This window comes from Cervus canadensis, chromosome 3, assembly GCF_019320065.1.
Source record: "Cervus canadensis isolate Bull #8, Minnesota chromosome 3, ASM1932006v1, whole genome shotgun sequence".
Taxonomy (NCBI): domain Eukaryota; kingdom Metazoa; phylum Chordata; class Mammalia; order Artiodactyla; family Cervidae; genus Cervus; species Cervus canadensis.
Window position 1 is genome coordinate 95,590,710 of NC_057388.1, and position 12,511 is coordinate 95,603,220.

A 12,511-nucleotide genomic window follows, 5' to 3' on the forward strand; every position below is an offset into this window, starting at 1 on the left:
ATTTTTGCCACTCAAAACATACACTAAAGTCATTTCCATTTTACAAAATAAATTGATCCAAACTCTTAGCCTAGTCACGTTAAAGTAATGTAGTTATTATTAAATATCCAAAGAGCCAACTGAAGCTTGAGAATTAAATATGAACTGAGGCTCTCATCTTTAACAGATCACTCCTCATTCCCGTTAATGTAGCCGGGGGCACCTGACTTCACAGACTCAGCATCTACACTCCGTGACCATTGCCTACAAATCCCTGACTATTTCAGACCCTCAGTTTTTCCTCAAGTCACAAGTGTCAATTAACTCTCCCAAGAACATCCTTAACCTGGCCAGGCACTCTGAGCAAAGGAAAAGACTGACGCTTTCTCAAGGCTCCAACTGAAGTGAGTTGAAAGGAATTTCCTTCCTTTATTTTCTCTTTTACTGGCAGTGAAAATATCCGGCTCTTTTTCAATGGCATTTCCAATCAGATTTGCTGAAACCTACAAATTTCCAGCCAAAGGCAGTAGGTAAAAATGACCATGAGTTCTTTTGACACACTTGGAATGTAGGTGTAACTTGGCCAGGGTTTCAATTGCCCATTCTTACTGGGATTATGTCGTTTGGCATCCTCTTCTAGAGACTTAATGTCATTCACTCCCCGTGTGTCTTTGTATCTGGGAAATTCAAGTAGCACAGCCCATCCTGCAGCCCACAGGCCTCAGACTGGCTCCCCCACTCTTGACTCTCAGGGAAGTGTTCCTTTTCCGGAGCTATTCCTGGTTCTATAAGTGAGCTAACATAACTTGGCCACCTCATGCGAAGTGTTGACTCATTGGAAAAGTCCCTGATGCTGGGAAGGATTGGAGGCAGGAGGAGAAGGGGACAACAGAGGATGAGATGGCTGGATGGCATCACCGACTCGATGGACATGAGTTTGAGTAAACTACAGGAGTTGGTGATGGACAGGGAGGCCTGGCATGCTGCGATTCATGGGGTCACAAAGAGTTGGACATGACTGAGTGACTGAACTGACTGAACATAACCAGGGTCTCATGAGAAGCTCAACAATGGAGTTTGTTTAGACCTAAAATTGCTTCACACCTTAGTCAAGAGATAAGAGAGAAAAAGGAGAATCTATAAATAGATGATGAAGAACAAGCTCCTACTTTCTGACTCATGGTACTAGAAATAATCATTGAAACTGGTGTGTGTTGATATAAGGCAGGTATTTTTCACCTCCCAGGCAGTATGACTCCTTACCGGGGAAAAAGCAAAATGCAAGCACACCTAAATACCTTTACAAGCCATTACTAGTAATCAAGGGTGGAATTAGTTGTGCGGGGTGCTGAGGTGCTCAGGGAGGATCAGTTCAGTCGCTCAGTTGTGTCTGACTCTTTAAGACCCCATGGACTGCAGTACACCAGGCTACCCTGTTCATCACCAACTCCCGGAGCCTGCTCAAACTCATGTCCATCAAGTAGGTGATGCCATCCAACTATCTCATCCTCTGTCATCCCCTTCTCCTCCCACCTTCAATCTTTCCTAGCATCAGTGTCTTTTCCAATGAGTTGGTTCTTTGCATCAGGTGGCCAAAGCATTGGAGTTTCAGCTTCAGCAACAATGACTATTCCATGAATATTCAGGACTGATTTCCTTTAGGATTGACTGGTTGGATCTCCTTGCAGTCCAAGGGACTCTCAAGAGTCTTCTCCAATACCATTGTTCAAAAGCATCAATTCTTTGGCTCTCAGCTTTCTTTATTGTCCAACTCTCACATCCATACATGACCACTGGAAAAACCATAGCTTTGACTAGACGGACCTTTGTCAGCAAAGTAATGTCTCTGCTTTTTAGTATGCTGTCTAATATGCTTTTCTTCCAAGGAGCAAGTGTCTTTTAATTTCATGGCTGCAGTCACCATCTGCAGTGATTTTGGAGCCCAAGAAAATAAAGTTTGTCACTGGTTCCATTGTTTCCCCATCTATTTGCCATGAAGTGATAGGACTGGAAGTCCTGATCTTAAGTTTTTTGAATGTTCAGTTTTAAGCCAACTTCTTCACTGTCTTCTTTCACTTTCATGAAGAGGCTATTTAGTTCTTCTTCATTTTCTTCTGAGAGAAAATAGAAATATGCTATTTTGGGAAGTGGAGCATTGCATGATTCTACAATGCACAGCATCATGAAGGTGGCAATTGATCTGACTTTTTCAACTGAACAATTTATTATGGAAATAGATATCATGTTAAGAAAGGGTAGAATAGTGAATCTTAAATGCTATTTTCAACAGATATGATAATGATATTGTGGCTAAAATTTTTCAAGAGTTTTCATCTTGGCATTTTCAGATGAAACAATAAAATATCTAGGATGTGTTTTAAAATACTTAAGAAAAAGAAAAGTTTTGGCATACCACCCAAGAAAAAAAAGTTCACAGAGCATAGTAAGTATATCTCAAGTCTGTTCTTATATATGTACTCACAGTTTGGTTACTTTTTTGTTTCCTTTTATTTCCTAGTAAGAAATAGTACTCATATTTAGACCAATTTCAGGTACGTAAGGACTTCCACATTTTAGGATTTAGCTTCCTTGTGGCTCAGATGGCAAAGAATACACTTGCAATGCAGGAAACCTGGGTTCGATCCCTGGGTTGGGAAGATCCCCTGGAGAAGAAAATGGCAACCCACTCCAGTATTCTTTCCTGGAGAAACCCATGGACAGAGGAGCCTGGTGGGCTACACAATCCATGGGGTTGTGAAGAGTCAGACATGACTGACTAGCACCATCACTGATTCTTTTTTTAATTGTCCTTGTTGTCGTTACTTTTTCATAGCTTAGCCAGATGGAGTTCTTCCTTTCAGCCACAGTTTGAGTTCTGAACATGGCTGCTTAAGTCCTAAAGTGGGCTGCTGAGGGCCCATAAAGTGTCCTGGTACAAATTTTCACAATGCTTTTCTCCCTACAGCTGAATTGAAGTCCTCAGCAGAGCACAGTCTACACTGTGTTGCACGATGTGCAACAGTCCTGGTCCTAAACATTTGTGTTCCTTTTTTAAAAAGTTTGGTCTCTGGCTGCTTTGCTTGGCAATCTAAGTGTCTGGTCAGAAGCCAAATGAGGCTCACTTGCTCCCAACCAGAACATCTCTTACCCCACCAAAAGAGTTTGGCCAGTTAGGAAGTTTCCCTGCCTTCTGCTCCAGTCACCAGAAAACAGACCAAGCAGCAGTTACTGCAAAGCCCATTATCTATTGTGTCTTTAACCTCTCCTCAGTGCTTTTAATTATGCATCCCTGTGGCCCTGCATATTTGTACATCTTGGGGAAGGTGAGGAGGCAAATAAAAACATATTTCCATTAGCCAAACTGCTTTGATTGGTAATGAAGGCAATAGTAATTGTTTTCATTAAGTAGGTGGAGGATTGGATGTGAATGTCATGTATCTTGGCTACTGTTTCCTCTATTATAAGGTAATTTATAATTTTAAATAGGAACTTATGCTTCCAGAGAGTCTGGCAAACCAAAAACAGAAAAAAATTAACTTTCTCTGGGTCATCAGTTGGTGACTGAGTCAGTGAAATATCCCAACAGTCCAAACCTCTCCTGTCTAATACAGTAGCCACTGAGCGAATGAACTGTGGGTGGTCTGAACTGAGATACGCAATAAATGTATAATATGCGCCAGACTCTGAAGACTTAATATGAACAAAAAGGAATGTAAAAAGTATCTCAAATAGAGTTATCTGATTCTTTCCATCAAGGATTCATTTATTGGCAAGTTGGGCAGTGGACTAGTCATTAAAAATGGAGCAATGATTAAGGCTCAATCTACAAGATTGAGCTTAAAGTCTAGTAGCTGTTATTCAAAACTGTCTTCCTTTATTGGTTGGCCTTTGGCACGAATACTCTGACTATACTTCTGACATTCTCAAAACAGACATCACTGTACTGCTACTGCCGTGCCAAGGACAGGGCTGTGTGCTATGTGTACACCTCAACGCCACTGACAAAGGTGCCATTTCCCATTGCCTTAGAGCCTCACTGTTCAATAAAACTGCCATGCATCCCAGAGGAATGTTTGAAATGTGACTAGCGTAAATTATGATGGGCTGTAAGTGTAAAATACACACTGAATTTCAAAAACGGTATGAAAAAAAAGAATAAAAATTATCTCACTCATTTTATATTGCACATATGGTGAAATGATATTTTGTATATAGTGGATTAAATAAATGTATTATTAAAATTAATCATACCCATTTCTTGTTAACTTTTTAATGTGGTTACAAGAAAAATTAAGATTACATGCTGGCTCCCATATTATTTGTATTGGCCAGCCTTCTCTGTAATGATGCTTTCCACTCCTCCAGGGCAAATAGCCACACCAGATGCTCTCCAGAAACCTGCAGAACAGCTAGTGGAGGAACTTGAAGCAAACTAGGGTACTAATAAGCTGGCTCAGCTTCTCCCTCTTTTCTTTTCCGTTTGAGGATCACTTGTACCTTGAGTGATTAGTGCATGCGATTCAAATGTGTAGGCAGTATGATGCAACAGAAAAGCAGTAGCTGTTAATCAGAAAACCTTGTTTCTGCTGGTCTCAGAGTTCTCATTCACTTACTGAAAAATCAAGAGCAAATCATGAGATCTTGAGGTATAAATAGAAAAATCTCTTTAGATATTAAATATAAAAACAATCTGTTCTCTCTCTCAATTTTAGATAGAACTGTACTACATGAGATAAATATATGCATGTGAAGCCACCTGATAAACTGTAAGCCATATTGTCATTATCATCACTTTGAATAAGGATCATAATAAAATACTTTCATAAGCAATCAAGAAAACTCTTGAGATGTAAAATATTGAAATACCCTAATTCTGGGGAAATGTGAAAAACAGCAAAAATGCAAATATTACAACACAAATATTTCTATAGTAAAATTGGCACAGGAAGAGATGTGTTGAAGGAACAGAGACCCCTAGTGGAGGGATGTAGAAGAATGGGGACAGTTTGGTTTTGGAGCTCACATCTCTATCCATTGCCAGATGCCAAGAGATTACTTTGACATTACTTGTCTCTCCAATGAACATATTTGCAACAGCAAACTCACCCTATGTATTATAGCCAATCATTTGAATATTGCTGCAGTAGCAAAAAGGTGGGCGGGGGGTTTCTGATTTCACAGCGGCTAAGTTGAAGCTTGCTGAAACAGAGGGCACTTTGTACAAGTTCTGGCTTAGCAACACCAGGCACCATACCACTTAGCTCATAATTGCACACCAGTGAGACACAGAGATGTGATTAATTTTTCTAGGTATGTGAGCTGCTCCCAACATTCCTGGTCTCCATCAGACCCTGAAGATTGGGGCAGACTGATAGCCTCAGAAGTCCTAGTTTGGTTGTGTTTGTTGCAGCCTGAGAAGTTTGTCACCGTGTGACTATGGAACTATTTCACGCTTACTTGACTGCACCAACAATTTACAAAGTATCCCAATTACTGATTTTAATCAGTAAATATCTCTTCCATTGTGCATGACAAAGAGGTTGACATCATGGGGAAATGTATAGAATTGAAGGAAATGGACTTGGCCCAAAGAACCTTCCATAAATCATGGCCAAGTAAATAATGTTAAATAATATTTTTTAATAAAGCATGTTATAAAATAACATATGATCATTTTTTCCCGAAGAATCTGTACCACCACTTTCCTCTGCAGTGGCTGGTCAGGCAAGCATGGTTAAGTTTGGCTTAGGTTTGGTTCTGTATTATGGAGGGACTTGGAAATTTACATAGAAGTAGAAAAGTCATAGAGGATATTTAGGACACAGTGAGTAAACTGGTCCCTGTGGAAGGGTTGTTTCACGTAGCAGCGCAGAAAGGGGTCTCATATGAAGCAAATGGCACATTGATGGGGATTCACTGAGGAGAGGTTAACGGATGCATTCTTTACGGTAATGTGAGAGTAGTTAGGGGGCTTCCCAGTTGGCTCTAGTGGTAAAGAACATGCCTGCCAATGCAGAAGATGCAAGAGATGTGAGTTCGATCCCTGGGTCAGGAATATCCTCTGCAGTAGGAAATGGCACCCCACTCCAGCAGGTCTGGAAAATTCCATGGGCAGAGAAGCCTGGTGGACTACAGTCACGGGGCCACAAAGTGAAAACAAGAGAAGGTGTTGAAACGTCCTGAAGCAAGCAACAAGAAAGTGCCACCACCTTTCTGGCTGAGGTGGAAATTGGAAGGAATCATTGTCAGAACCTCGGGAGAGCTCAAAGTGTAGGAGACCACAGCCCCAGAGGACCAACCTCCGCACACTCAGTGAACAGCCTAGGTCACTCCTCTGTGACCTCCTGCCTGTGCCTCCACTGACCAAAGCCAACCAAAAGCCAGATGTCAAAGAATCTGTTGATATTTCCTATAAAGGTCAGCCTTCTGGTATTTGGAGCAGAATAGCAAACACTGGAGAGGGAAATCGAAGGGTTGATAGAACAGATCCCAGGGAACAGAACGGATATGTTAGGTCAGGAGGATGCCATGAGGCAGGAAGCTTTCCTCTGGTGGGCTGGGATGGGGAAAAGTTTATGTTTCCTGTTCATTCTTATCCCATCACAAGCTTGCCTGGGTCTGTTTCCTGTTATCCACTGACACAGGACAGGTATCTCACATGGCAGTCAGCAAAGAACTGTTACAAACAACTATTCTATAGAGTTTCAACATGAAATCCCTAAATCAAGGATTAAGGAGCAAGAATGAACAAAAAATAGGTCCCTGGGCTGCTTGAAGAGTACAGAAAAATAATTCTTTGATATAACAACATTATTATTTCTAATCTTGGGTTTTTTAAAATCCTGAGATTTGTGTTAATTCGAATTTTGATTAAATTTGGATTGAACTAATCCCAAACACTGAATTCACTAGCTGAGTAAATATGCTTTAGATTTTCTTATTTCTGACTTAGCCAGATATTGATCTGAACTGTCCAAAAGTCTTCTGAGTCTCTTGAGTAGACATCAGACAGAGAAAAGTGTCCCAATCATTTAATATGGTAGATTCTTTAATGTGATTTTTTTTTCAGATTTTCCGCTCCTTCTGTTTTATGTTAATAGCTTTTAACATAAAAATATTGGTAATTAAAGAGTTATCAACTTCTTATTATAATTCACATTAATAAATACATGGCCACTGGATGGCTGGCCATGGAGACAAAGAGAGACCCAGTCAAAATTCTGTGCACATTGTTAGTGGCTCAGCATACCGTATTGAGAACAGCTTGTTTTCATAGAAGCCCTGCTTTATTCCTGGCCCTGTTGCCCATAATTATTGTAAATCAGGACTATTTCCTGCCTTCCTGCCCAAAATAGCAGGAAGCATCCAACTCTTTCAGCCTACTTTGCTCATGGGCACCACCTCTCTGCAGGGGTTAGGGTTCACTGCCAGGAATTTCAAAAGAGCTAACTCTGTTTTGGTTTCTTATCCAGAACTTCACTCGTGAGCAAAGAAATGAAGCAAGATCTGTAATATATCCAGGGATTTAGAGAAATGCCACCGCATCAGGCCTGGTTAATAGCCCCGAGCCACTGGCAAGATAGAGCCCTTGCTCTTTTCCAGATTCATCATGGGATCAGTTCCAGGTGAGACCTGGTGAGCCTGTGACTAACAGGAAACAACTGGAGAACTCTAGAGAGTGTCTTATGAAGTATTAAGAGCAAAGAGAATGTTCACTGCCCCTTGGGATTTAATATAAAACTGCATCGAGCCTCCTCTCTGGGTCCATGCTACTTACTGGGGCATGCCCAGCCAGAACACTGTTCATGGACAAGATGGCCCACATCTGACCTTTGATAGCCCCCAAGGTCACAGGCATCCCAGTGTCCAGTGGCCAGAGCGGACAGCTACTACTTATAATGGTTAACACTAACTGTTATTTATTGTTTGCTTTTGGTTCTGGGCACAATACTAAATGCTCTGTATGCTCTTATGTCAATTACTCAACCCACTCCAGTATTCTTGCCTGGAAAATCCCATGGACAGAGGAAACTGGAAGCCTACAGTCCATGGGGTCGCAAAAAGTTGGACACGACTGAGCGATTGAGCATGCATGCATAACCTCACTAGCCATCACTGTTAACCCCACTGTACAAATTAGAATGCTGAGTTTTAAAAAGGTCAGGTCCTAGGAAGGGAGCTAGGGCCCCAACTAGGAGGCGCAGAGTGCCCCTGGGCCTGCACCTCGGAGGGGCTCTGAGGAACACAGGACAGCACCGTGCAGGCCCAAAAGGAGCGTCCTGGTAAGACCACCAAACGTGATGGGCAGTCATCTCTAAAGAGGAGGCAGACATTGTTAACATAACTAAAAACCATGCTCTGCCATATAAGACACACTCCAAATTACACCCTCTGACCTTGGACAGGGAATCGGCCCCAACCTCTCATCCCTGTTTCTGCCCTTGTGAGAGGGACAGACATCAAGAAACACTACTCTCCTATGCTTAACTTCTGCCTGAGAATCAGCCCTAAAAAAACTCAACTTCTGACTCTTGCCAGAGACACTGTCCTGACTCCAGAATCACAGGGGCCCCCAGGTAAAAGGTAATGCTTTACCTAAGAGGCCACAGAAGCCCCAAATTGTACCATAGGCACCAAACCCTCAAAAATCTCCTTCATCAGGGCTAATCCTTTCATGGGGTGCCCATTCTCTTTTATCCTAAATCTTGTGGTGGGAGCAATGTGGGAACCAAGGGCCTTAGGTGAGGTGACTGCCCCTCCAGGTGGCAATGTCACCTCTTCTCTGTTTAAAATGAGTCCTTTTTCTTTGTTGCTAGATGACAGATAGATAGGACATTAGTATTGCATTAAAATTCACTACTTAGGGGCTTCTCTGGTGATCCAGTGGCTAAGACTCCCTGCTGTCAATATAGGGAACCCAGGTTTAATCCCTGGTCTAGGAACTACTAGTTCCCACATGCTGCAGCTAAGAACATGCTGAAACTAAAAAGATCCTGCATGTCACAACGAAGACCTAGTGCAGCCAAATAAATACATAAATATTAATAAATAAATAAATTTTAAAAATGAAATACACAATTTAAGCACTTTTATATCTTTTATCCCATTTGACTCAGAACGTGTGACCATCAGGGTGGCCACAGGGCCTAAGGCACAAGTTTAGTTGGTCCCAGCAGGATAATTTGAGAAGTATAAAAACACACCAGCTATTTTCAAAGTGCTTGACAATTTTCCCTTATTTCCTCATGCATTTATTTTCATTTCTATTTATTATTTATTTATTATTATCTATTTGTTATTATTATTATTTATTAAGTGTTTCACAGGTGTCAGCTACGGTGCTAGAGACCAGAGACAGAGGGCAGAACACGGCATGGTACCTGCCCTCAAGGAGACCACAATCTGGTAGAGGAAACTCACAAACAAGCCGTCTATGACAGAGAGGATAGCGAAGGAATATGGAAGCAAATGAATAAGGATCTCACTCTTACTGGGAGTCAGGGTGAGCTGGGGAAGGTGTTTCAGAGACAGTACAGCCTGGTGAGTCCTGGAAGGGATGAGCAGGCGTGAGCATTAGACGCCCTGATGGCACAAACAAGCGGGCACCAGGGGCTGGCAGGCCTGCTCAGTACAGTAGGCCTCCTGACCGATAAGGAAGGACTAGGGGGGGTTGGGAGGATGCATGGCAACCCACTCCAGGATTCTTGCCCAGAGGATCCCCATGGACAGAGAAGCCTGGTGGGCTACACTCCAAGGGGGTCGCAAAGAGTCAGACACGACTGAGGGACTAAGCCCAGCAGACCATAGCACATGGGGGTTTGGAGAAGCGTGTTGCATCAAGAGCATGAAGGCAAGTCTTCTCTGTGTCTCAGATTATCTTCACAGGGCTTTCATTTTTCCCTGAATTCATCAGTTCAACCCCATGGGATCATAACTCCGATTCCTGAGCAGTACCTTGCCCAGCTAAAGGTTCCACTTCCCAACTTCTATTCTGAATATAGTACAAAATTTGTCTAACCTATTCCTGCCATGTTCATAGGTATCAGTCCTTTCATAATTTAATCCTTCCACCTGTACCTTAAAGTGAATTCTCACTTGCTCCCCATTTTAATGTTGTGTAAACAGCCACTTCAAGGATATTTTGGATAATTGCAAAGAAGGCAGCAGGCTGAGGTTCTAGAGAGAGAAAATATAAAAGGTGTTGTAATGGATATGCTAAAAATGTTGTTTCTGCAATCAACATCCTTATACAACTAGAGTTTCCTAAACAATATCCTAAAGATGTACAAAATGTGTCAGAGAAAGAAATGAACCAAGGCAGTTTGGGAAATAAGAGTTGACATGTGAAAGTAAAGCACTGGTGTAGTTAAAGACAGACATGGGAAAGAAAACAGAAAGATAATCATCATGTTATCCTCACATAACAACTGGACTGGATGTTTAAAAAGGGAGAGAAAGTGTGAACATATTGGTCAATTCTATCTGAATAGAAGGGTCCTGAATTTCTCTGAAGGATGCCAAGAGAAGCTGAGAATTATGTAGATAAAATCAACAGAAATGTACAACACACCTACTTGGTGCAGAACACCATGTTAATAGGAGTTTAAATGTCAGATTCTCATTGAAAAGGACCAATGATCTCCCTTGACAGGTGCAGAATAAGCAGAATTCCAGGAATTCAGATTAAACCAGGCAAACATGAAAGCTATTTTCTTTTTCTTTGAATTCAGAAGGTTTTTCTTAGTTAACATCATCATTTAAAAATATATCTTAGCATTTGAAGATCAAGACCTAACAAAGCAGAGGTAACCCAAAACACTTTACTCTTGATAGTCAAAAATCCAGGATAAGAATCACAATGTTAATATAGGTTCCTTAAAAGTTCTGGTAATTTTTTTTTTTAATTTCCTGGGTTTTCACTTAACACATCTTAAAAGGCACTCTTTTAGAAATAAAATTATTAAAGTCATTTCTGTGCAAAATAAAAATTATACAGAGATTTTAAGAGAAGTCAATATAGGGACTTCCCTGTTGGTCCAGCAATTAAGATGCCATGCCTCCACTGCGGGGAGTGCAGTTCAATCCTTGGTTGGGGAACTAAGATCCTGCATTAAATAATTTTTTAAAAAAATTTTTAATAGAGGTCAGCATAGTAAAGAAAGTAAGTAAAGCCTAAACGGTCCCTACATGTATTCAGTAATTTATGATTTACAAAGAATATCGTACAGATTTCATATTTTATTCCAATAATTTTGTGAAGCAAGGGGGGCAATCTGTATTATCCCCATCCTCCAGAAGTGAAGCCTAGTCCTCAGAGAAGCTAAATGTCGTGAAGAAGCTGACACATGGATAAAGAAGTTGTGGTACATATACACAATGGAATACGACTCAGCTGTTAAAAAAAAGGAACACATTTGATCCAGTTCTAATAAGGCGGATGAACCTAGAGCCTATTATACAGAGTGAAATAAGTCAGAAAGAGAAAAACAAATATTGTATATTAACGTATTTATATGGAATCTAGAAAGATGGTACTGATGAACCTATTGGCAAGGTAGCAATGAAGACACATAGAGGACAGACTTATGGACACAGTGGGGGAAGGAGGGGGGGATGAATTGAGAGAGTTAGCATTGAAACATATACATTCCCATAGGTAAAACAGATAGCCAGAGGGAGTTTGCTGTGTGATGCAGGGAGCTCAAACCTGGTGCTCTGAGACAACCTAGAGGGGTGGGATGAGGTGGGAAACAGAAGAGAGGTTCAAGAGGGAGGGAACATATGTATGCCTACGGCTGATTCGCGTTGATGTGTGGCAGAAACCAACACAATCTTGTAAAGCAATTATCGTCCAATTAAACATAAATAGATTTTTAAAAAAGGAGTTAACACAGATAGTAAGAAACCAAGCAGAGGCAATGTAACAGGTCTCCTGACCCTTAGTTACCAAATGGCTGGAATGTTATTGTGTAGTCATAATATTTAACAAATAGGAAGAATTTTATTGCTTCTAAGAGGAAATCAAAAATTTTAGCCATCAGATGAAATTCAGTGAAAAAAATTCAGAGTAGACTAGATAAAGCAACGTGAAAGTATGAAACTGTTAGTCACTCAGTCGTGTTTGACTCTGCGACCCCAGGGACTGCAGCCCGCCAGGCTCCTCTGTCCATGGGATTCTCCAGGCAAGAATACTGGAGTGGGCAGCCATTCCCTTCTCCAGGGGATCTTCCCGACCTAGGGACTGAACCCATGTCTCTTGTGTCTACTGCACTGCAGGCAGATTCTTTACCATCTGAGCCAGAAAGAAGAATGGAAATCAAAAATGGATGCAAACAAGTTTTATTTACCACCAACAATGCCGAATATCACAGGAAGTTTTACTGGCTCGTTAGCACCCTCCCCCTTACATCACTTCTGGATATGATCTCCAGATAAGGAATTTCACAAGGTATTCAATATTGTGGTCACTGTCATTAATATGAAATTTTGTTAGGAAGAATGAAACAGTGTACTCCAACTTACACACTTAACT

General features: G+C 41.2%; 1 protein-coding gene across 6 annotated transcripts in view; it reads right to left on the minus strand.

Moving 5' to 3' along the window:
• Positions 1-12,511, minus strand: part of PTN (pleiotrophin) — a 116,229-nt gene that overhangs the window by 66,961 nt on the left and 36,757 nt on the right. Inside the window, exon 1 of one of the 6 annotated variants that reach the window (XM_043463805.1) lies at positions 9,471-9,489. The exons of the other annotated variants lie outside the window; for them this stretch is intronic. The gene's annotated coding sequence lies outside the window, so the exon portion shown is untranslated. Of the gene's footprint in view, positions 1-9,470; positions 9,490-12,511 lie in introns of those variants that run through there. 6 annotated transcript variants of the gene reach the window in all.